This window comes from Marmota monax, unplaced genomic scaffold, assembly GCF_021218885.2.
Source record: "Marmota monax isolate L192 unplaced genomic scaffold, Marmota_monax_Labrador192_F-V1.1 WCK01_AAM20220418_F8-fsc00100, whole genome shotgun sequence".
Classification (NCBI taxonomy): Eukaryota; Metazoa; Chordata; class Mammalia; order Rodentia; family Sciuridae; genus Marmota; species Marmota monax.
The window spans coordinates 1,276,523-1,299,851 of NW_026693872.1; positions in this window are offsets into that span (position 1 = coordinate 1,276,523).

Here is a 23,329-nt window from a genome sequence, read left to right on the forward strand (position 1 = left end):
TGAAAGAAACTGGGCAAAAGATCAGTGGCCAAATAGCTCCGTCAAGCCAGCTCCTGAGTTCCTGGTTGATTGTGGAGGCACGCTTCTGGTATTATGTTTGTCATCCTGAACTGCACGTCATTGGGGAACTCAACACAACAAATCCCTCAATAACAGTGGCATTGAGTGGTGTTTCACAGGGAAACTAAAAGAGGTAAGAAAGAGAAGAAAGAAATCAACGGCCCTCATGATCTTTTATCTGTAATTCATTATGTGATTTTGGCAGGAAAGATGCCAGTTATAACATGGCTACCCTTCACTGACTTTCATAGAAATACTGTTTTTATAATAATTGGAAAATTCCAGAACTAGGTGGAGCTCTATAAAAATGCAATTCAGAACAAGGAAGTAGCTTTCTTCATGCTACAAATCTCAGTCATTCAATAAAGCAGGATAGAGACTATTTTTTTCAGATATTTATTATGTCCTATAACTACTATTATTCTTCTAGCCATCTCTTCACTGACTTAAGGTACACAAGAATTCAGAAGACCAAGATATCCATATTTAAATGGTATTCATCTTAGAACAATAGGTGACAGACTGGATCTCAAATCCCACCCCAGGTCCTCCCTTTCTCATTATGACTCATATCAAACTTAGTAGTTTGCTTGTCTTTCTCCAGGCATAAACTATAAGTCTGTAGAGGACAAAGCCCTTCTGACTTGCTTGTTCATCTCAGCACATAGAAGGGGCTTTGCCTCATTAAATACTCAGTTAATGGTCAAAGGAATTGATGCAAGCTTCTGCCATTCTACAGCTCTTCCCCATGTCCTGGTTTTCATAATAGTCACTAGAGGGTTTCTGATTCAACCTTGCCAGGTAATATTCCTCCTACAAAAGAATTAATTTGTTCCATGCATTCCTAACAGTCATTCAGCCCACAGCCCAAGAATCTGGTTACTCAATCCAAATACCCAGGCTTTTGGACACAAAGTGAGCACACTGTGCCTAGCCAGCCCTCAGCACAGGGACAGCGTGTGCCCTGGGCCAAGGACTGGCCTTCCAACCCAGCAGCTGCACCCTGAGTATGAGGACCAGGGACAAGGCCACCTGGGGCTTATCCTCTCCTTCCACCTGACAGGAAGATGGTTTAAGCTTTCTCTTGTACAATGCACAGCAGGTGAAAGAGGAAGGGAGACAAAAAGAAGTGGTCAGGTTGATTTCATTAGTCATAGAAGCAGCTCCTCAATATTTCTTTTTGAAAAGATGTTTGGCAGCTTTAGCACAACATGCTCAGGCAGATTCCATTTAACATGACATTTGAGCAGTCTTGGGTCTTCTCCTTCTTCCTTCTCCCCTCTTTCTCCAATCCCCAGGAAAGATTTCTTTTTTTAAATTGGGTATTTATAGGGAAGGTTTATAGATTTAATTTCAATAAATGTGCACTTTTATTCAATATTAAGTTCTTTTTATTAATAATTTCCTTTATTAATCATAATGTATTTTTTAGATGTAGATGGACACAATACCATTATTTTATTTATTTATTTTTATGTGGTGCTGAGGATCAAAACCAGTGCCTCACATGTGCTAGACAAGTGCTCTACTGCTGAGCTACAACCCCAGCCCCAATATTAAGTTCTTAACAGTAGATGTTTTGAAATAAGTATACAATGCAGTACCCTCTCTTTTTAAAAAATGCTTGTCATCTGGTTTTGTTTCCTACTGAATGAAAAAATAATATGCTTATGGTAGAAATTTTATGATATATATGTGTGTATATATGTGTGTGTACACAAAACTATTTGAAATATATACATATACACATATAAACATAACTATATTTAAATGTTTTTTTCATATACATTATTTACAGCTTTTAGTTAAATATTTAGTTCAATATTTTTATTAGTACATTTTCTCTCACAGCATAATTATTTGATCATATATGAATATATTATGATTTAATCATTAAATGTTTTTAGTTCTATGCTTTTTGACACTTAGTGTCTATTACCTACAACATGATGACAGTTATCTTTTACAAGATCTTCTTGGGTATTCATATAGAACAAAGGAGTATTAACTGAAGAGAATGTATTCTCTCTATTTGGTGAGATATGACACTAACTTTTGCTTTTTAAACTTAGCCAATAGATTGAAGATTGGACTATAGTTGGTTTAAGAGACTTAAAGAGAATGAGGGAGAAAAAGTATAGTACCAAAACTACATTTGCCAGTTCTCCATGCTCATTACAACCCACAGTTTACCATTGCCAAAATTCCTGCTTATTAAACAATCTGCCCTGAGACTCCCTCAGACTTTAATTGAGCCATAGTTTTCTTTAATTCTCTCATCCCTTTAATTACAACCCTAAAGCATCCAGAGACCCATGTGGATCAGTATATGAGCCAGGCCAATTTCAACCAGTATAGTTCAACAGGTGAAAGTAATTAAAGGAATTTTATCTATATAAGGTCTTTGAAGAGACCCAAGCAAGAGTCCATAGCCAGTTACACAATTTTTTCAGTTTTCCGTAATGTTATGACAACCATAATACCATTTTCTTAGGCCCTTTATTCAAGAGACCAAATCAGTGTCCTCAGCAACAAAAATCTTTCCTCGGTAGGGGAATGAAATGAGAAAGGGAATAGAAAATTTTATTTTATGGGCTGGGGTAAGAACTTAAAAGTCAGTAATGTTGATCTTGTTTTCCTCAAATATTCAATGAAACTGGACAAGCTACCAGCTGTGCTGGTTCCTATAAGAACATAATTGTAAAAAGAAAATCTCAGTACTGGAAAAGTTACAAGTTAGCTGAGGCGGTAAGCAAATGGTGAACTGTTTTAAGAATCAGTCTTCCACTATAAGAAGACAAGTGTTGCATATTGGTCACTGGCTCCTTGTCTCGCTGGGTTCATGGGGATAGGGAGATGACCCAGATCTTTAATGTCATCAACATTGACTTACCTAACACCACCAGCAAGGAAAAACCTGTGGAGGGTGGAAAACCATTTGACACCTAAGTTTAACCTCCAGGAATGCACACTTAATTAAATGAGAGACGTATGAAATCATGACTAAGTAGTTATTAAATGAATTAAATACACAACAAATACTAACATATTTCAAAATACAAAAAGAATGCTTCTAGTGGAGTTGGTTATCATGAGCTTCAGGAAGGGAAACAGAAGGCAATTGGACCATGAAGAATTTTCCTTTCTCATAGTACAAATATAGTTTGCTAAGGGTATTGAATTTGAGTTTCAGGGGTGATCTTGAGGTATCACCACTTAAATAAAGGGGCTGGCACTCCACTTGGTCTTCACAAATGTTTGGTGAGGGTTTATTGTGAGCTACGTGATATGCCAAACTCTAGGTATATAAAGATTCATTAGACATTAACTCAAGTTACTGTGGGGCAAAGAAAATCATATTTATAATCCTCTGTAGTTTACAAACCTTATTTATATCTGTTATATGAAGCTTAAATAAAAAAAAAAACTGTTAGGGCTGGTATCATTACCTCTATCTCATCCATAAAAACAACACAGAACAAAGCAAAATCCAAATAAGAAGATCAAGGAGAGTTTGTTATAGTCCTTAAACTGAAAGGATATGTATCTTATTCTTATTTTAGAAATTTATTATTCCAACAATTAGGTAACACAGATCCCAGCATCTGGGAATAAATTGTCTGCTTATATGACATTTACTAAGAGCCAAGGAGTTGATTTAGCTCATTAGTCAGTTATGCATAATTTCCATGTTTCTTCATCAAATTTTGTATTGAAACATTTATTTTAGTTATTGCCAACATTTTGTAACTTTGTATAAGTTTTAGTCTCCTATGTTCTATTATTTGTTATAATGTGAAATCTAAGTCATTCTTTTAAAAATACATTTTAACTTTATGCTTATTAATAGAAATTAAATAACTATCAATATATAGTCCATATTACTATGGTTTAGATGTTGTTTATCCCCTCCAAAACTCATATTGAAATTTGGTTCCCAGTATAACAGTGTTGAGAGGTGGTGGGACCTTAAAGAGGTGTTTGGGTTATGAAGTCAGAGCCCTCATGAATTGGGTTAATTCTTGAGAGAGGGATCACTTCCTCTAGCTCTCAAAGGACTTGATTAGTTACTGCTAGAGTGGATTGTTATAAAGCAAGAGTGCCACTTGTGTTTATCTCTTCCTCATGTTCTTCTGCTTTTCAGTTATGTTATGGTGCAGTATGAAGCCCTTACCAGATGCAGCAATCCAGTCTTGAATGGGCAGCCTCCAAAACTGTAAGCTGAATAAACTTCTTTCCTTTATAAATTATCCAGTCTTGGATATTCTGTTATAACAACAGAAAGGGAAATAAAATAATAATTATGTAAATAAGTAAAGATCTGTGAGGTCCAATGATCTGGCAATTGCTAAGAAATTTAAGGAGAGGCTGCCATATAAATTTTAGAAAATATTTTTGGAGAAATTATTGCATTCAATCATTGTACGAGATACTTTGTGTATTTCTTGCTGCATTTCACACTCAAAACAAACCTCTAAGTTTGAAATTCTAGATTCTATTTTGCAAATGAGAAAATGTTCTCAGAAATATATAAAAGCTCCCCTAAGATAGTGTTTCTGAAACTGTAAAGAACCAGGACATATCCAAATGAATGCCTGTTATCCCAGGATTAAAAAGTAGAAAATGTAGTTGTCTACAACACTATTTTACTTTTTTTGTTTTGCTGAAGTTAGTCACTATGATCAACTTAAACATCTAAAATGAAACGTTGTTTATTTATTTTTAGGGGTACTGGGGATTGAACTCAGGGGTGCACTACCACTGAGCTACATTCCTAGCCCTTTGTATTCTTTGAGACAGGTTCTTGCTTAATTGTTTAGGGTCTCATTAAGTTACCAAGGCTAGCCTTGAACTTGCAGCCCTCCTGTCTCAATCTCCCTAGCTACTGAGATTACATTTCTGCTCCAAAATTCCATTTGTTGCTATCCTTTTTGTGCATTGCTGATAGAAGCAAGTTTTGAAATGTTTTAATGATATAATCAGTAAGACCTTTGCTACTGTAAAAAAATTCCTGCATTTTTCAAGATGGTGGAATAAAGAAGTTCGCTTTCCTGTCTGCTTCGTGGTGTGAAACCAAGAAAGCAGATAGGTAGCCTCTCAGCAAGACTGGGGACTTCATTGGGATTTAATGCTGGACATTCAAAGCAGATTGGGGACTGAGGCAGTTGGATGAAATAAAATAAGAAATTCCCAGTTCCACTGCTGCTGCCATGGACAGAAGCACTAGCCAGAACAGTTCCTCCATGAACAAAGTGGAGGGATAAGGGAATTAAAAGAACCTGCATTTTTAGAAGGCCTGAGGCATGAATGGGTATGGAGAGATCAGAGGTCAAAGACATTGCCTTACTAAATTGAAATGAGTGCTGTACAATATCCTTATGCAGGAAAGAAACCACATCTACCCCAACTGCCTGCAGAGGATAGAAGAAGAAACCATTTGCAGCTGCAGTGCAGGGGCCAGCAGCTGGGGGAGCTGATACCTGGCAAACACGAGTTTGGCCCAAAATACACTCCTGGCAAACCCAGACTATACAACACAGAGTGTGCCTAAGTGACCAAGAGAAAACAAGTGTGGAGAGGGGTTCACACAGGGGAATATCGGTTGTGGAAACTCACCCAGTTCCCCTCTCCCCTACTAATCCAGCTGCTTAGAGACAAACTTGGCTGGGAATTGGAAGGAGTGGGAGAGAGAGAGAGATTGAGTTTGGAAACTGAACCCAAGAGATCAGGAAACATGGGGTCTGCAGGTGATGGAGGGGACTAAGAATTGGTTCCTGCACTGCACGAATGGAAGACTGCAACTGTTACCGCTGTTGACCGGTGACGAGTTCTTGCTTGCCCAATGTTGAAGAATAACACCAAAGAAGCACGCCGAGGCAAGGTCAGAGTAGAAATTAGAAGTTTATTAAAGGACAGCAGAAAAGACTTCTCCCGGAGGAAGAAGGGGACCCAAGAGGTGGAATCCGTGGAAGGGATGTTGTCTCCCCTTTTTATAGTTCTTTCAGTGATGGAATGTAGGTGGGACACAGGTGGGCCAAAGAAGTAATCTGGTCAGGAAGGACTTCTGAGTCAGCACCTTTTTGCTGGGGGCTGTTCATTAACCTTTCTTTGAGGTGGACTTTGGCCTAAGGCCTTTTCGGGACTTCATTAACATTCCATGAGTTGTCCTGTGTTTTCCCTGAGTCATTCTCCTCACGGCCTCCATTTTAGATTTCACTCGATATTAGACCCGATTTACCTAACTACACTGACTAGCTAACTTTAAATCTGGCTTCACAACCATGGGAGAGCCCTGGGTTGTAGTCTTCCAGGGTAGACTGGCAGCTGCTGGGTCCTGCAGGTGTGCTGATTTAAAGTCTTCAGACCATTTACCATTCATTGAAGAATCTAGACTACATAAGCCTAAACCCTGCCTCCAGGAGTTCTGCCTAAGGGATTTCCACTTCTACTCCAGCAACCCCAGTCTGAGGGTAGAGAAGGCATCTCTCTCCAGGCCACACCACCTAACATTGCTCAGAAGGGAAGCTGAGAATCTTTTGAACACCAATGGAAAGAATTCTTTAACTTTTCATCAAGATATTTTTAGTATTAATTTAAACTTTTTTTTTCTTTTTTTCTTTTCCCCTTTTAATTATGACCTGAACATTTCATGGACACTCATACACATTCATATGTTAATTTTTTCTCACTTCCACCTTTTTTAAAGCCAGTTATTTTTCATGGACCAGTGTTTTGAGAACTAAGATGTTTGACTGGTATATTTTGCTTTTGTTTTAAATTCTTTAATTTTAATTTTTAATTTTTAAAATGTTTACTTTATATTTTTTGCTCTCACTTATCTGTTCCCATGATTCTCTTTCTCTCATTTCTTCTGCTAACAGCCAATCTCTAATGTTCCTTCTTTCACTCTTATTTAATTTTTACTTCTATTTTCTCTCCTCCTCTCTTATAATCATCACATTCTATATCTTTGATTCTCTCCCTGTCCACCATTTGAATTTGTAAAGCCTTTTACAAACTTACTGTTATTACTGTGGACTACAACTGATCACATAATTTGTGACAATAAATATTGTAGATATTATAGCAAGAGTTATTTGGTTTAATGCTCTATACTGTGTTCATTGGCTATTGTTATTATCTGTATCTCCCTAATCCCTGAGGTAGTTGAAACCTTCAAGGACACTAAAATCCACAGGGTAGAAACTCTACTGCCTCAGATACATACTGTTAGGTGGGTAGACATACACAGCATGATAAAACAGGGAAACAAATTATCCCAAACAAACCAAGATACTCCAATAACCGAATCCATTGACACCACTGAGGTTAAAATGTCAGAGAAGGAGTATAGAATGTAGTTAGTTAAACTGATCTATGAAGTGAAAGAGGGTATAAAGAGGGAAATCAGAGAGAAAATACAAGAAGTAAAAGATCAAATAAAGAGCTAGAGATAATAGAGAGAGAAAGGAGAGAGAGAGAGAGAGAGAGAGAGAGAGAGAGAGAGATCCTTGAAATGAAGAAATCAATAAACCACATTACAATTCAAGTGAAAGAATCATCAACAGACTAGACCACTTGGAAAACAGAGTTTCAGGGAATTAAGACAAAATACATAGTCCTGAAAATAAAGTTGACCATGGAGAAAAGATGTTAAGAGACCAGAACAGAACTTCCAAGAAATATGGGATAACATGAAAAGACCAAATATATGATTGATTGGGATAGATGAAGAATCAGAAATACAAACCAAAGGAATGCACAATCTTCTCACTTAAATAATACCAGAAAATTTCTCAAACCTTAAGAATGAAATGGAAAGTCAAATACAGGAGGTTTAAAGGACCCCAAATATACAAAATTACAACAGACCTACACCAAGGCATATTATTATGAAAATGCCTAACATACATATAAGGATAGAATTTGAGAGGATATCAGAGAAAAATGACATTTTGCATTTAGGAAACCAATCCAGATTTCAACTGATATTTCTTAAACCAGATCCTAAAAGCTAGGACGTCTTGAAATAATATATACCAATCTCTGAAAGAAAATTGATGTCAATCAAGAATACTATACCTAGTGAACTTAAGCTTTAGAATTGACAATGAAATAAAAGCCTTCCATGATAAACAAATGTTAAAAGAATGCACAACTAGAAAGCCTGCACTACAAAACATACTAAAATATTTCATGAAGAAAGAAATGAAAATTAAAAGTGAAAACCTGAAAGTGGAGGACTTACATTAGAAGAATAGTCAGTCAAAGGAAAAACTAATTCAAATTTAAACCCAGAAAAAATCAAAATGAAAGGGAATAAAAATAATTTCTGAATAATAACATTGAATATAAGTGGACTAACGTCATCCATCAGAAAAGACTGAACTTAAAAACAAGACTCAAAAATATGTTTTCTCCAAAAGACTCACCTCATAGGCAAAGACATCCACAGACCAAAGGTAAAAGGATGGGGGAAAAAACTTATCATTTACATGAATCTCGTAAATAAGCAGAGGTTTCTATCTTCATATCAGATAAAGTGGACTTCAAGCCAAAGGTAATCAGAAGAGACCAAGAAGGTTATTTCATACTGCATAAGGGAATTTTACATCAACAAGACAAACAATCTTAAATATTTATGCCCCAAACAATGGAGTATCTACATACATGAAACAAACCCTTCTCAATTTCAATAAGCAAATAGGTCACAACACAATAATACTGGGTGACTTTAACATGCCTTTCTCATCACTGGATAGATCCTCCAAACAAAAACTAAATGAAGAAGTTATAGATTTAAAAGATGCAATTAATAATTTAGACTTAACAGACATATATATAATATCTCATCCACTGATGACTGAATATACTTTATTCTCAGCAGCAATGGATCCTTCTCTAAAATAGATCATATAACAAACCACAAAGCAACTCTTAGCAAATACAAAAAATTAGAGGGAATACCTGAATCCTATCAGATCATATTGGAATAAAGTTAAAAATCAATGATAAAATAAAACATAGAGGATACTCTAATTCTTAGAGACTAAATAATGTGCTATTAAATGATGAATAGTTAGCAGAAGAGATTATGAATTGCTTTAGTCAGCTTTTTTCCATGCTGTGACTAAAAGATTGCCAGCACAATTTTAGGGAAGAAAAGTTTATTCAAGGGCTCAGAGTTTCAGAGGTCTCAGTCCATTGAAGGCTGGGTCCATTCCTCAAGGTTCAAGGTAAAGCACAACACCATGACAGAGGAGTGTGGCACAGGGAAGCAGGTCATATGATTATCAGGAAGGAGAGAGAGAGAGAAAAAAAGAGAGAGCGAGAGAGCCCTCCACTCACCCGATACAAATATATACTCCAAAGCTATGCCTCAATTTCCACCTCCTCCAGCCACATCCTACTATGTCAGTTACCACTCAGTTAATCCCTATTAGGTGATTAATTCACTAATTGGGTTAAGATTCTCATGACACAATCATTTATCCTCAGAACATTCGTGAATTGTCCCACACTTGAGCTTTTGGGGGACACCTCACATCCAAACCATAACAGGGAAGAAATAAATTTAAAAAATACTTAGAATAGTGACAAAATTTATCAAAATTTCTTGGACATTATGAAGGTAGTTGTAAGAGAAAAGTTCTTTGCATTTAACTCATTTCTTAAAAATATAGAAGTTACCAAATAAATAACATTACATTTTAAAGCCCTAGAAAAAGAACAATAAATCAACACCAAAAGCAGTAGAAGACAGGAAATTATTCAAATCAGAACTGAAAAAAAAATTAAAACAAAAAAATCATAATCAATGAAACAAAAAAATGGTTCTTTTTGAAAAAATAAATATAACTGATATACCCTTAACCAAGCTAACAAAAAAAAAGAAGAAAGAAAATTCAAATTACTAAAATTCATGATGAAAAAAAATATCGTGATGAATACTACAGAAATATACATGATGATCAGAAGCCATTCTGAAAATTTGTACTTCAATAAAATGAAAAAGCTTGAAGACATTGACAAATTTCTAGATATGTATGACCCACCAAAATTAATCAGGAAGTCAAAGAAAAATTAGATCAATTTCAGGCAATGAAATTGAAGATGCCATCAAAAACTTACCAATGAAGAAAAATCTCAGGACAGATGGATTCTTAGCTGAGTTCGACTAGACCTTTAAAGAAAAACTAACATCAATCTTCCTCAAATTATTCCATGAAATAAAAAATGAGGGAACCCTTCCAAACTCATTCTATGAAGCTAAAAGCTAGATATGCTAAACCCAAGGCCAATATTATGCTAAATTACTTCTAAAAACTGGAACAAGGCAGGGATGTCCTCTTCCACCACTTCTATTCAGAATATTCCTTGAAAGTCTAGCCAGAGCAATTAAAAGAAAGAAATCAAGAAGATAAATATAGGAAAAGAAGAGCTCAAACTATCACTATTTGCTGACAATAAGATTCTATCTATATTTAGAAGACCTAAAAACCTCCACTAGAAAACTTCTAGAACTCATAAATAAATTCAGCAAAGTAGCAGGATATAAAATTAACACCATAATTCATCTATATACCAATGATGAATCAACTGAAAGAGGAGTAAGTAATACTATTCCATTCATACTAGCCTCAAAAAAAAAAAAAAAATACTTGGGAATCAATCTGACAAAAGAGGTAAAAGACCTCTACAATGAAAGCTACAGAACACTAAAGAAAGAAATTGAAGAAAACTTTCAAAAATGGAAAGACCTCCCATGTTCTTGGATAGGCAGAATTAATATTGTCAAAATGACCATACTACCAAAAGCACTATACGGATTTAATGCAATTCCTATTAAAATTCCAATGACATTCTTCATAGAAACAGAAAAAGCAGTCATGAAATTCATTTGCAAAAATATGAGTCCCAGAATAGCCAAAGCAATACTTAGCAAGAAAAGTGACGCAGGAGGCATTACCATAGCAGTCCTTAAACTACACTACAGAGCTATAGTAACAAAAATGTCATGGTATTAAACCAAAACAGATATGAAGAGCAATGGGATAGAATAGAAGACAAAAGAGACATATCCACATAAATACAGTTTTCTCATACTAGAAAAAGGCCCCATAAACATAGATTGAAGAAAAGATAACCTCTTCAACAAGTGGTGCTGGGAAAACTGGAAACCTGTATGTAATAAAGTGAAATCAGACCCCTTTGTTGTCACTCTGCACAAAACTCAATTCTAAGAGGATCAAGGACCTAAGCATTGCACCACAGACCCTGGGCCTACTAGAAGAAAAGTAGGCCCAACTTTCCATAATTTCAGCTTAGGAACCAACTTCATCAGTAAGACTCCTGATGCACAAGAAGTGAAATCAATAATTAATAAATGAGATGTTATCAAACTAAAAAGCTTCTTCACAGCAAAGGAAACAATCCAAAATGTGAAGAGAAAGCCTACAGAATGGGAGAAAATCTTTGCCACCTCTACCTCATATACAGCATTAATTTCCAGGATATAAAAAGAACTCAAACAATGTAACATCCAAAGAATAAATAAATAACCCAATGGATAAATGGGCAAAAGAACTGAACAGGCACTTCACAGAAAAAATATGAATGTTCAACAACTATATGAAAAAATGTTCAACGTCACTAGCAATTAGAGAAATACAAATTGAAACTACACTGAGACTCCATCTCATTCTAGTCAGAATGGCAATTATTAAGAATACAAGTAACTTTCACTTTTGCCAGCACCATTTGTTGAATACGCTATCTTTTCTCCAGTGAATGTTTTGGGCACCCTTGTCTAGTATGAAATAACCATATTTATGTAGGTTTGTCTCAGTGTCCTCTATTCCGTACCATTGGTCTACAAGTCTATTTTGATGCCAATACCATGCCACATTTGTTACTATGCTGTAGTATGTATAGTTCAAGGTCTGGTATTGTGATGCCTCCTGCTACACTTTTCTTGCTAAGAATTTTGCTGTAGCTATTCTGGGTCTCTTATTTTTCCAAATAAACTTTATGGCTGCCTTCCTGTGTTCATATATGAATACAAGACCAGTGTAATGCCACATCATCTTCAACCACAATAATAATAATGGGATCTTAATTAGAATAAGTTGTATTCTATGTATGTATAATATGTCAAAATGCATTTTATTTTCATATATATCTATATAGAACAAATTACACCCTTCCCCTTTTAGTTAACTGAAATTTTTTTAGAAAAACTTTACAACTAATCTCCACTGTTCTTATGCAAATATATCATCTTATCTGGGCCACCCTCTCCTTCCCACATTTCACCCCCACAATGTACCTACTTTCAATGAAAACAATTGCTCTAACAGAAGGGCTTGTAGAGACTCTATCTCAAATAATATTACCAGATGATAAAATTACACCTTTTTTTTCTGGTGAATGTGACAGATTATTGCAAATGTTATTTTTAATAACAATGCAACATCCTTTAATACTTACAGCAATAAGTAGATGACCTGGAATCTGCCACTCACTGAGCTTAATTTTTCCCCAATTTCAAGTTCCTCATCTTTATGAGAGGCCTGTTAATAACTGTACTGTTCACTCTACTGGCCATTTGAGAAGATCAGAGGAGTTAATAGATGAGAATTCAAATATTTTGTACAAAGTATGAAAAAAAACTGAAATTTTGTCAATCTGTCTAATAAATATATCTCCCTTCTAATCTGGCTCCTGTAGTGTAGGACTTCATTTTCCTTTGAGACAGCCTCCTACCTTTCCAAGAAATCTAGGAACTCTAATTTAGTTTCTAAGTCATTGTCAGGTTAATCAGCAATACACAATGAGTCTTTGGTGCACCTCACAAACCTGACCCATACCACTTAAGTAACTAATCATGGATGAGGTAGGAATTGTTCCAGCCTGGGGGCATCCAGTGTTTTTCCATGTCTTAATTTAATGACATAAAGTTAACTTCACCCTCATGTGAGATGATGTTTTGGAGAAACACTCTTGTATAATTGACAAGGGGTAAGACAGTGCACTGTAAGAGTCAAAGCCTAAATTTTATACATGGCTTTGCTGCTAACTATGTCTATGATCTTAGGCTTGTTGTGTTCCTGGGCTTCATTTTTTCTCATCTATAAAATGAAAAGGTTGGATTAGATAATTGATATGTTTTATTTAACAAGCATTATTTGGAACCTACCATATGCCAAATTATATTCTTAGAGTTGATGTTATAGAGATGGATGAGACTATGTTCTCTGCTTTAAGGATTGCAACATCTGGTGCCGGAGATAGGCACAAGCTAATAACAATATTCAATGTGATGATCTCTAATGACTATTATAATTATGAATTAAAATGAATGTTTCCCTTTACCTTGTAACATATGTATATAACACACACACACACACACACATGCACACACACAGAGTCATTCATAAATAAATTGACTGCAGGAAAGTTTAAGCAGACACACTCTAAATGATAATTGTCAATTAAAGAAGTGCTATTACAGAAGATAAGAATTATAATACTTTTCCATTGGATTTCAATTACAGTTACTTTGCTCATATACAAAGAAGCTAATTGTGAGAGGTTTATAAATGGCTTATTAATATTGAATAAATGGTAGCAAAATAATTCCAATTATTTTCATAATTATTAGCCATTTCTGAAGCCAAGTGGACCCTTGTTCAAACCTCTGCACTTGAATGTCCCTCACTATTATAGCAACCAAGAAGTGACTGTCTTTGATATTTTTTTCCCCAGCTGTGCAGTAAGAAATTGGAGAATTCTTTAAAGAAAAATTATGTAGGAGGGTATCAAGTCCCAGGATTCAGAGGCAGAGTCTCTAAATTCAGTCCTGCCTCTGCTACAAGGGTATGTCTCAGATAATAAGCTACTCCAGGAAAGTCACCCGATCTGTCTGTGCAATAGTTTGCTTTTTTCTTTAGTTTAAAAAAAATGATTATTTTTGTCTACCTCACAGGAAAGTGGAGAAACTAGAAATGTTTGCAGTATTTAAAAAATTTATACTTGTTCAATGGTAGTATATATTTTGGGGAGCAAAATAGGAAATAGTTGTAAGAGTTGGGAGTAGGAAGTCTCAATGAACAATGTATTTGCATCAGTTCAGAGCTGCAGGGGACTTGGAGATAGCTTAGTCCCATCTTCTTACTTTACAGATGAAGAAACAAAAATCCATTGGAGAAAACGCTGGGTAAGATGTGCCCTATATTGTACATGCACATACTCCAGCCAAATGCTAACAACTGGAAGTAATAGTCGCACACGAATTAAATAAATTTGGGCATGTTTAGGACAATATCTGTTTTCAATGACTTTTATTGTGTTTTTGACATTTTTACATTGAATACTTACATAGTCTACTAATTCACTGGGCACTTTCTTTCTAGATTTCCCTAATCAACATAGGTTATCTTTGCCTACTAGTACATTTTCTACAAATAAAATAATACTCTACATATTGATTTTTAAATCTATCTTCTTTGTCAATATCTATGTGACATTCATCGATGTTGTTGTGTAGACCTTCCATGTTTTATTTGTTTTGTTTTGTTGCACAGTACTCCGTTTATGAATATATTACCACTTATTTAACCACTTATCTCTAATGCCACCTCTGTTATAAATCAAGCATCCATTTACACGGAAGTCAGTTCCTCAATTCCTCATTCTGTTCATTCAAAGGATGAATTAGAAAAGAGCAGCAATGACTTACAGAGTCAGGTGATAACTGGGATTTAAAAAAAAAACAGTTAATCATGTAGATGTGGAGGTGAAAGTCATTCAGTCAAAAGGCTGAATGACTTGAGACACTTGTACATAGAGGAAGAGATGTAGATGGCAGCCAGCAGAGTGGAGTTTGAGAAGGAAAGGAATGTGCTAGAAGGTTAGGCTACAGAGACAGGCAGGAGATAAAGCAGAAGCCTTTACTGCCAAGGATCCCTGGGGGCAGCAGGAAGTCATGAGAGGGTTTTGATGAGGAGAATGAGGTGATCTGATATGCACAGAGCAAACTGAGCTGAGAACTTCCCACTCTAGCGTTCCTTGTCATCACCCCATTCAGAAAAGAAAAATGTTTCTTTTTACAGTAGGCCCATATCGTCCAAAGATTTATAGATTTCTGGAGAAATTCCAGTGTAATGCTCCAAGTTCAGAACCAACTGTTCTTTGGAGAGAGGAAGATTATAAACAACACTTCACTTTTGAGCATATGCGTGATTCCCTTTTGTCCATGGGGGAAGAAGGAGACAACCCTAGATTTTTTGGAAATCAGGCTGATTACAGAGGCAGAGAACATAATTACTTCAATAATGAGCTGTCTTAGGAACCAGAATTTCCACTAAAAAAAGCCGTCATGAGACATTACAGGAAAATCCTCTGGAGCCATAACACTGAACACCAGCTCTGCAAAGAATTGTAAATTAGTTAAAATGAGTACAACTCTTTGCTAAGAGATCCTGCTTAGGAAAAATCATAAACAAATAACTCAGATCACTAAATGCAACTTGTCCCCAGTTAAAAGTGTCTCCATTTTCTGGGATCTTCAAGGAAAATTAGCTGAAGGATAGCACTTTCTCTAATGGTTTGAAATTTCAGATTCAAAGTCGAGCATTCATTAGAAACCTTGAATCATTGATTATATATACTTTCTCCACTGTTCCAGCCTACCTTTGAGCACTTTTAAATTACTTATCTTTTATCTTCATTATCCTTTTTTCAAACTGGTCTTTATGTCTATCTTACATGATTGTGAATCCTCTACTCAATGAGAATTTTAAGTAGATTGCAAAAAAAACAAACAAAAATGACATTTTAGTCAGAGGGATCTTGATACCAATCTGCCACTTGCTAGTGGCCCAGACAATGATATCTCAGTGAATCTCCATTTGCTTCTCTGTGAATTGGAGTCACAAGGTCCCTGTTGGAATACTCTGTTCTTTTAACAATTTACTCTCAGCCTTAGTCATACATTCAAATCATCTGGAGAAGCTTTTTAAAAAGATCTTTACCAGGGTCTTTTCCACAGAGATTCCGCTTAAATGGATTGAACCCAGGGGCACTTAACTGGTGAGCCACATCCCAAGCCCTTTTTATTTTATTTTATTTTTTTGAGACCAAACCTCGATACATTGTTGAGGCTGGCTTTGAACTTGCCATCCTTCTGCCTCAGCCTCCCCAACCACTGGAATTATAGGCATGGGCCACTACACCTGGCAGCATTTGAATTTTTAAAAAACTTGAGTGATTCTAGTGTATAGTCATAGTGGGCAACCATTGCCTTGAACCAAACCATTTCAGCAACAAACCACAGAAATGTACAAAATAAACTAGACATGGGGCATACTGTACTGCCTTTCACACTGACCTAGCTCACAGATCACAAAAATAGCTTAGAGGGAATCTCAGAAGAAACATCAGGCTCTCTTGCATCTCTGTCTAGTGCTGGCATGAGAATTTCCCAGCAGCAGCAGGGGGACAGGGGAATCCCACTTTAGGGTGGAAAAGCTTGCTTCCCTTCCTCTCCCCCTTTTCCCTTCCTTTCTTCCTTCCTCCCTCCCTGTCTTCCTTAATTCTTCCCAATACTGGGGATTGAAGCCAGGGCCTCATACACTGAGCCACACCCCCAGCATTTTCGTTTTACTTTTGAGACAAAACCTTGTTAAGTTTCTCAGGCTGCCCTTGAACTTGCGATCCTCCTGCTTCCCCTCCCGAGCATCTGGAACTATAGGCATGTGCCACTGTGAGTACCCTGGCAAAGTTTTACCAACTGGAGAAAAGAATAGTGGAAGAGAGGAAGGAAGGAGTTTCATCCCTTTAACTCCTTATGTGGCAGAAGTACCCTGGAAAGAGCATCCTGAAGTCCCAGAATGGCTACTTTTGAAAGCTCACTCTATGGAAATAATAAGCTTTTCCAGAAGCTTCCTCCCTTGACCCTGGAAAAGCATCTCATGTTAAGATTGAGAACTACCATTTTGTGCATGCTTGCTGGGAGTTAAGTGCGCTGCTCAGCTTGCACATAGATAGCATCCAGTCCTTGAGTATCTGTTTGTACAGGGGACTTTGCCAGCTTTCCACAGGAGGGTGAAGTGGGGCTTCCACTGAGGACTATGGAACATACCTATTTTCCTGCCACACACTGAGATTTCTCAGCCACTACTCTGCTGTATGACAAATGATTCTCAAACTTTAGCATACACCAGAGTTACTTAGGAAGCTTACAGTTTAACTATATTCAAAGCCACAAAGATGAGCTTAATAAGTTTTAAGCAACATAAATCATACAGATAATACTAAACAAAACAAACCATAAACACATTAGTAAAAATGTTCATCCCATTAAACAAAGGCTCCTGTGGGGTCACCCTAGAATTTCTGATGCAGTAGGTCTATTGAGGGGCTCTATAGTTCCTAGCAAGTTCCAGGTGGTGTTAATGCTCGTGGTCCGGCGACTCCCCTCTGACATCACTCTTCAAAGGCGTTCACAATGAAGCTCCTCAAGCTGGGTTATCAAGAGTCAGATATGTTTGCTCCCATTCTGTTTATGATGTTCTTCTTTTTAAGGTAGTTAAATTAAATATTAGGTAACTAGTGAAATATGAATGTAAATAAAAGAAGTTTCTCTCAAAGGCCAGTAGAATACTTTGCAAATATACCATAGAGCATTGTTCTTTGTATTAGTTTTTCTTTGTAATATATATATATATATATATATATATATATATATATATATATATATATTGTCAGGTTAGCTGCTTGTTGGGTAAGAAGACCAATCTATTAGTGGGGAAAGGGGGAGGAGATAGACATATAAAACTCTAACTTCTGAATCCAGAGTGTTTCCTAGGTATTCTGTAATTTCTTTGTTCTTCTTTAAAACCAGAAAAGGCTTTGGCACTATATCAAAGTACCATCAACTCCCTGTGTATACGCATATTTTAAATTTTTAAAAATGTTTCTGAAAAGCTCCTGAAAAGGTGTCTATCATTTTTTTTTTAGAGAGAGAGAGAGAGATGATTTTTTAATATGTATTTTTTAGGTTTCGGTGGACACAACATCTTTATTTTATTTCTATGTGGTCCTGAGGATGGAACCCAACACCCCGCGCATGCCAGGCGAACATGCTACCGCTCGAGCCACATCCCCAGCCCCAGTTGTCTATCATTTTAACTTTCTTTAATTCATATATTTTAAACATTATTCATTATTATTTGTATAATTTAATTCATAAAACAACTGACCGATCATGGACATATTTAAATACTGAACTTAAAACTTACTAATTGTTTTTTTCACACAGAAATGATGAACATTCCTCCACTTTAAGTACTAAAAAGTAGAAAAGTAAACTAATTTGGAGGTAGGAAAATATTCTGCAGCAAAAGAGAAAAGAAAGATGTATTCTAAGAACTTGGAAGAATAGACTTTTACATATGCATGTGTACACATAAACTCACACATAGCAACATCTTCATATCTCTGGAAAGACACATCATAAATATTGTTACACAGATTTTTGTTAGTAAATGGCTTTTGACTCCTTTATACAATATTCAATTAGGTGAGAATTTTTAACATTTCTAAATGATGTAATTTTGTATTTGTTTAATATAATAGCTTTTTCTTTAAAAAGTGATGGTGTTGTTATTATTATAAATCTTTCTTGTAGATTTCAGAAAGCATTTTATTTCTTGTATTCAAAGCTGGGTACATATGTAATAATTATTATTTAGTATGTAGTTGATTACATAGTGTCATTATTTTGACATCTTGTTCTATTTAATCTGAAAATGTTGTATTAAAGTCTTCTTAAACAACTGATAATGTGTATTAAAGTCTTCTTAAAAAAATGATAATTCTTGAAGCAACAACTGACACATTTTTTTAAAATGCCATATTCTAGAACTTACTTCTAGATTAGAAATAATGTCTGCTGTGTTGCAAAAATTTATATTGCATGTATGTTTATAGCTTTATGGAAAAACAAGTCTGTTGGTTTAACAACATTTTTTCCTGAAGTTCATATAGGAGAAACAATATTACAGCCGGGTGCAATGGTACTTGCTTATAATCCCAGCGGTTCATGAGGCTGAGGCAGGAGGGTTGAGAGTTCAAAGCCAGCCTCAGCAACTTAGCAAGACTCTAAGCAACTCAGTGAGACCTTATCTTTAAATAAAATACAAAACAAGGGCTGAAGGGCTGGGGATGTGGTTCAGTAGTTGAGTACTCCTGGGTTCAATCTGCAATACAAAAAAAAAAAAGAAAAAGTAAATCGGAAATATTTTAAAAACTGGATAATAGTTTCAAAGTTATAAAATAGCAATGGGGAAAACTAGTAGTTATGAAAACACATTATCAATTCACAATGTGACAGGTTGGCAAAATAGAGACATCTAGTACTGGTCTACCTCCCCATGGGACAGTACCAAAAAAAAAAGGTAGGTAGCTCCATGGGCAGGTGAGTGGCCATGAATGAGCAATGAAAATTGATCACAGAGAAAATGAAGCCTGATAATCCAGAGATGAGGGAGAATAATAAAGCAAGAGAAGTGGAACGGCTGGGCACCTGGCACCTTGAAGAGGAAAAGAGTAAAGGCAAAAGAGAAAGTCACACTATGGGACACAGGCTGCACCCTACAGATAGATAGCTAAAACAAATAAGTGACCTGAAGTCTCCAAAACAAACTAGATTTAGAGAAGAAATTCACTGCATCTCTCAGCAAACCTAGGGTGTTACTGCTGGAAGCCATCTCGTGAAGTGTCCTACTATCTGAGACTACATTTCCCTGGGGATCAGAAAACCCAGCATAAACACACCCAAGGGTTCCTATGAACACCATGCTGCATTGACTGGGCAGGCAGTGACCATGCAAGATGGTCTTGGCTTTGGGGGCTGCTTCTGATACAAATCTGCCAAGATCCTTTATGTTGTGCAGAGCACAGGCTGTGGCAAAGAGGGAGTGGAGGACATTGCTCTTTGGAATCAGAGGTCCCATAAACCTTCCATCTGTGGCTTGAAGCAACACCAGTCATACGTGGTTTCCTGTGGGGGGGCAGACCTGAAGTTACCAGGATAGAGGGTAGCAAAGTCCTTGGCTCCTACAACACCCCCCACTTTCAAAGAACTCTGTGGTCAATTGCCTGAGAGGCAAGCAGGGATCCTCTCAGGCTTAAGCATTGACCACCTTTCCAGTTCACATACTACAAACCTCCTGAGAGAATACACCATGGTGCAGTCAGCATTCTACCTTATCCCATGAAGCAAGAAATGTCTGCTGCAGTGTGCATTCTATGCTAATTCATTTGGTGAGAGCTGAGGGGGATTTCAATAAGCTGCAGCCATAAACCAAAAGTCCACCCACAATTTTTCCTGGTGGGGTTCTATGTTAGAAGACCCAGACAGAAGATTAAGATAGGCATAGCCTGAGATCATCCTCCCTCACTTGATTTTCAAGCACTTTGGCTTGAAAAGAATAAAGGTAAAAGAGAAAGTCACACAATGGAAGAAATGTTTACTCTTATTTTCTGTTTGTTCTACCTCTTAACTTATTTATTTATTTTTTAAAATTTTATTTTATTTTATTTTTAATTTTTTAAATTATTTTTTCTTATTACTCAGAATGAGAAATTATACCCCATTTGATTCAAATGTATGCAAGATCATTGTACTGTCATGTGTAACTAATTAAAACAAATAAAAAATAAAAATAAAAATGATTTTTTCTTCTTTCTTATTTTCTCTTTTTCTTCTTTTAATTTGAATTTATTTTTTGCTCATCTACTTTTATTTATTTTTATTTTATTTATTCATTCTGGTGCTTCAAATTGAACCCAAGACTTTATGCATACTGAGCATGTGTTCTGCATCTGAGCTACACTCCTAGATCTACCCAGAGAAATTAAGCCCAGCTCAGGCCACAACCCAGTTCTGCTCAAACCTTTCTTGGTGCTTCTACTTAAAGAAAAGGGGGATAAACTTCCAGATGTTAACCCATACATAGATAGTCACAGCTGGGGAAGATGGCTGAGGTCCTGCTTATTGGCAGATAACTCCACAGTTTGAGAGAGAGAAAGAGAGAGAGAGAGAGAGAGAGAGAGAGAGAGAGAGAGAGAGAGAGAGAGAAGAAGAAGAAGAAGAAGAAGAAGAAGAAGAAGGAGGAGGAGGAGGAGGAGGAGGAGGAGGAGGAGGAGGAGGAGGAGGAAAGAGAGAACTCAGTGATTGTTAGCACTGTACGTGCAGAGACTTCTACATCCGTTGTGACTGCACCTGGTCAGATTACATAGGGCTTATAAATATGAAGGTGAGTCCCATAGAAAGGGAGCTGTGATTTTAGCTCTCTAGTTCTCCCCATGAAGCATTTAGATCTGTACCAGTCTTCAATTAGAGGGCAAATGTTTCAGCCACTTCAATATGAGTCAAACAATCAGCAACAGGATCACTTTCAAGTAACAACTACTATCAACAGTGCCTGTGGAAATCCCCAACTTCTGATAGGGGACATCACTCCCGTAGTAGGAGCAATCACAGGGAATGCATCACCCATAGTCTGATTCCCACATCTGCCTGAAGTACCAGTATCACCAATCTTACAAGATTTGCAGAGAGAATAGGTCTTTCCCAATCTAATGCAGAATGCTCTGCACTCAAATCCCTGAATCACAACCAAAGAAGCTGAAAGAAGATCATACTGCAGATACAGATAGAGATAAACTTTAACATTAAACAACAAACCGACACGTCAAGACACACTGCCGAAGAAACCTTCATACCATGAAGGCCACAACATAAAAGAGAAATGGCCATCACTGCACAAATCTCAACATTGAAACATAAGAAATATGAAAAAAAAAAACTTGGGAATATATTACCTCCTAAATTGCATAATACCATGGTAACCGATTCCAAAGGTAAGTGAACAAAATGCTGGAGAAAGAAGCAAAAGAGTGACTTCAAAAAAAAAAAAAAAAGTCTCAATGAAATATAAGAGAATCTAAATCTAAATAAAAAGTTGAATCAATTAAGGAATATATCACAGTACATGAATGAATAATCCAATAGTTGGGAATTAAAAAAAAACTAAACCAAAAGCTTGGAAATTAAATGCTCAATAAATCAGATGTTAGAAAATCAGTTGAAAGCTTTCACAACAGACTAGATCAAAGAGAAGAAAGAATTTCCGAGCTTGAAAATGAGTTTGATGAAATATTACATTTAGACAACAGTAATGAAAAAAATAAGAAAGAATGAAGAAAGCATGTAAGGTCTCTGGGATGCCATTAGAACATCAAACATCTGCACAATTGACATACCAGAAGGAAAAGAACTACACTGCTGAGGGCATAGTAAACCTATCAAGTGATACAAGACCAGAAAATTCCCCAAATCTTGAGAAACACATGAGTATACAGATACAATAGGAATTTTGAAACCCAAATAGACTTGACCAGAAAAGTGCTTCTCCACAACACATTATAGTTACTTGGCCAAAAATACAAAATGAAGGAAGAATAATAAAATATGTGGTACAGAAGTGCCAAGTCACATTCAAAGGTGAGTGCATTAAACTATCAGCTGAACTTTAAAACTCAGGAGGGCACAGAATGATGTATTTGAATTCCTAACATCAAACAACTACCAACCAAGATTACTATACTCAGAATATCCTTCAGAATCTAAGAAACTATAAAGACCTTCTAAGATCCACATAAACTAAGGGAATTTATGACCATTAGAACAGCACTACAGAAAATGCCTAAGAGAATCCTATTTAGAGATGATAAGAAATCATGAGAGCATATGAAGAATAAATCCCACTGGAAGAAAAGATATGCAATTGAGAAATAGAAAAGGATAAAACATTATCAATACAGTAAACCAACAAATTTCAAATATGACTAAGAGAGGAATTAACAAGCTTGGAATATTCAAAACAATGAGAAGAAAATCAATGAAATTACAGAAAATGGTTACATAACTTTGAATAATGACTCTGAATGTTAATGGTCTTAATTCTCCAATTTGGATTTAAAAATATTACCCAACAACATAGTGCATGCAAGAGTCTCATCTCACCCACAAAGACATGAACAGACTGAAAGTGAAAGAATGGAAAATAGTTATTTCAAACAAAAAGAATCCACAAGCAAGTAGGAATATCTATACTTTTTATCCGACAAAATAAAATCAGAAGAGATACAGAAGTTCATTATATGTTGATCAAAGGAACAATACAGAAGGAAATCATAT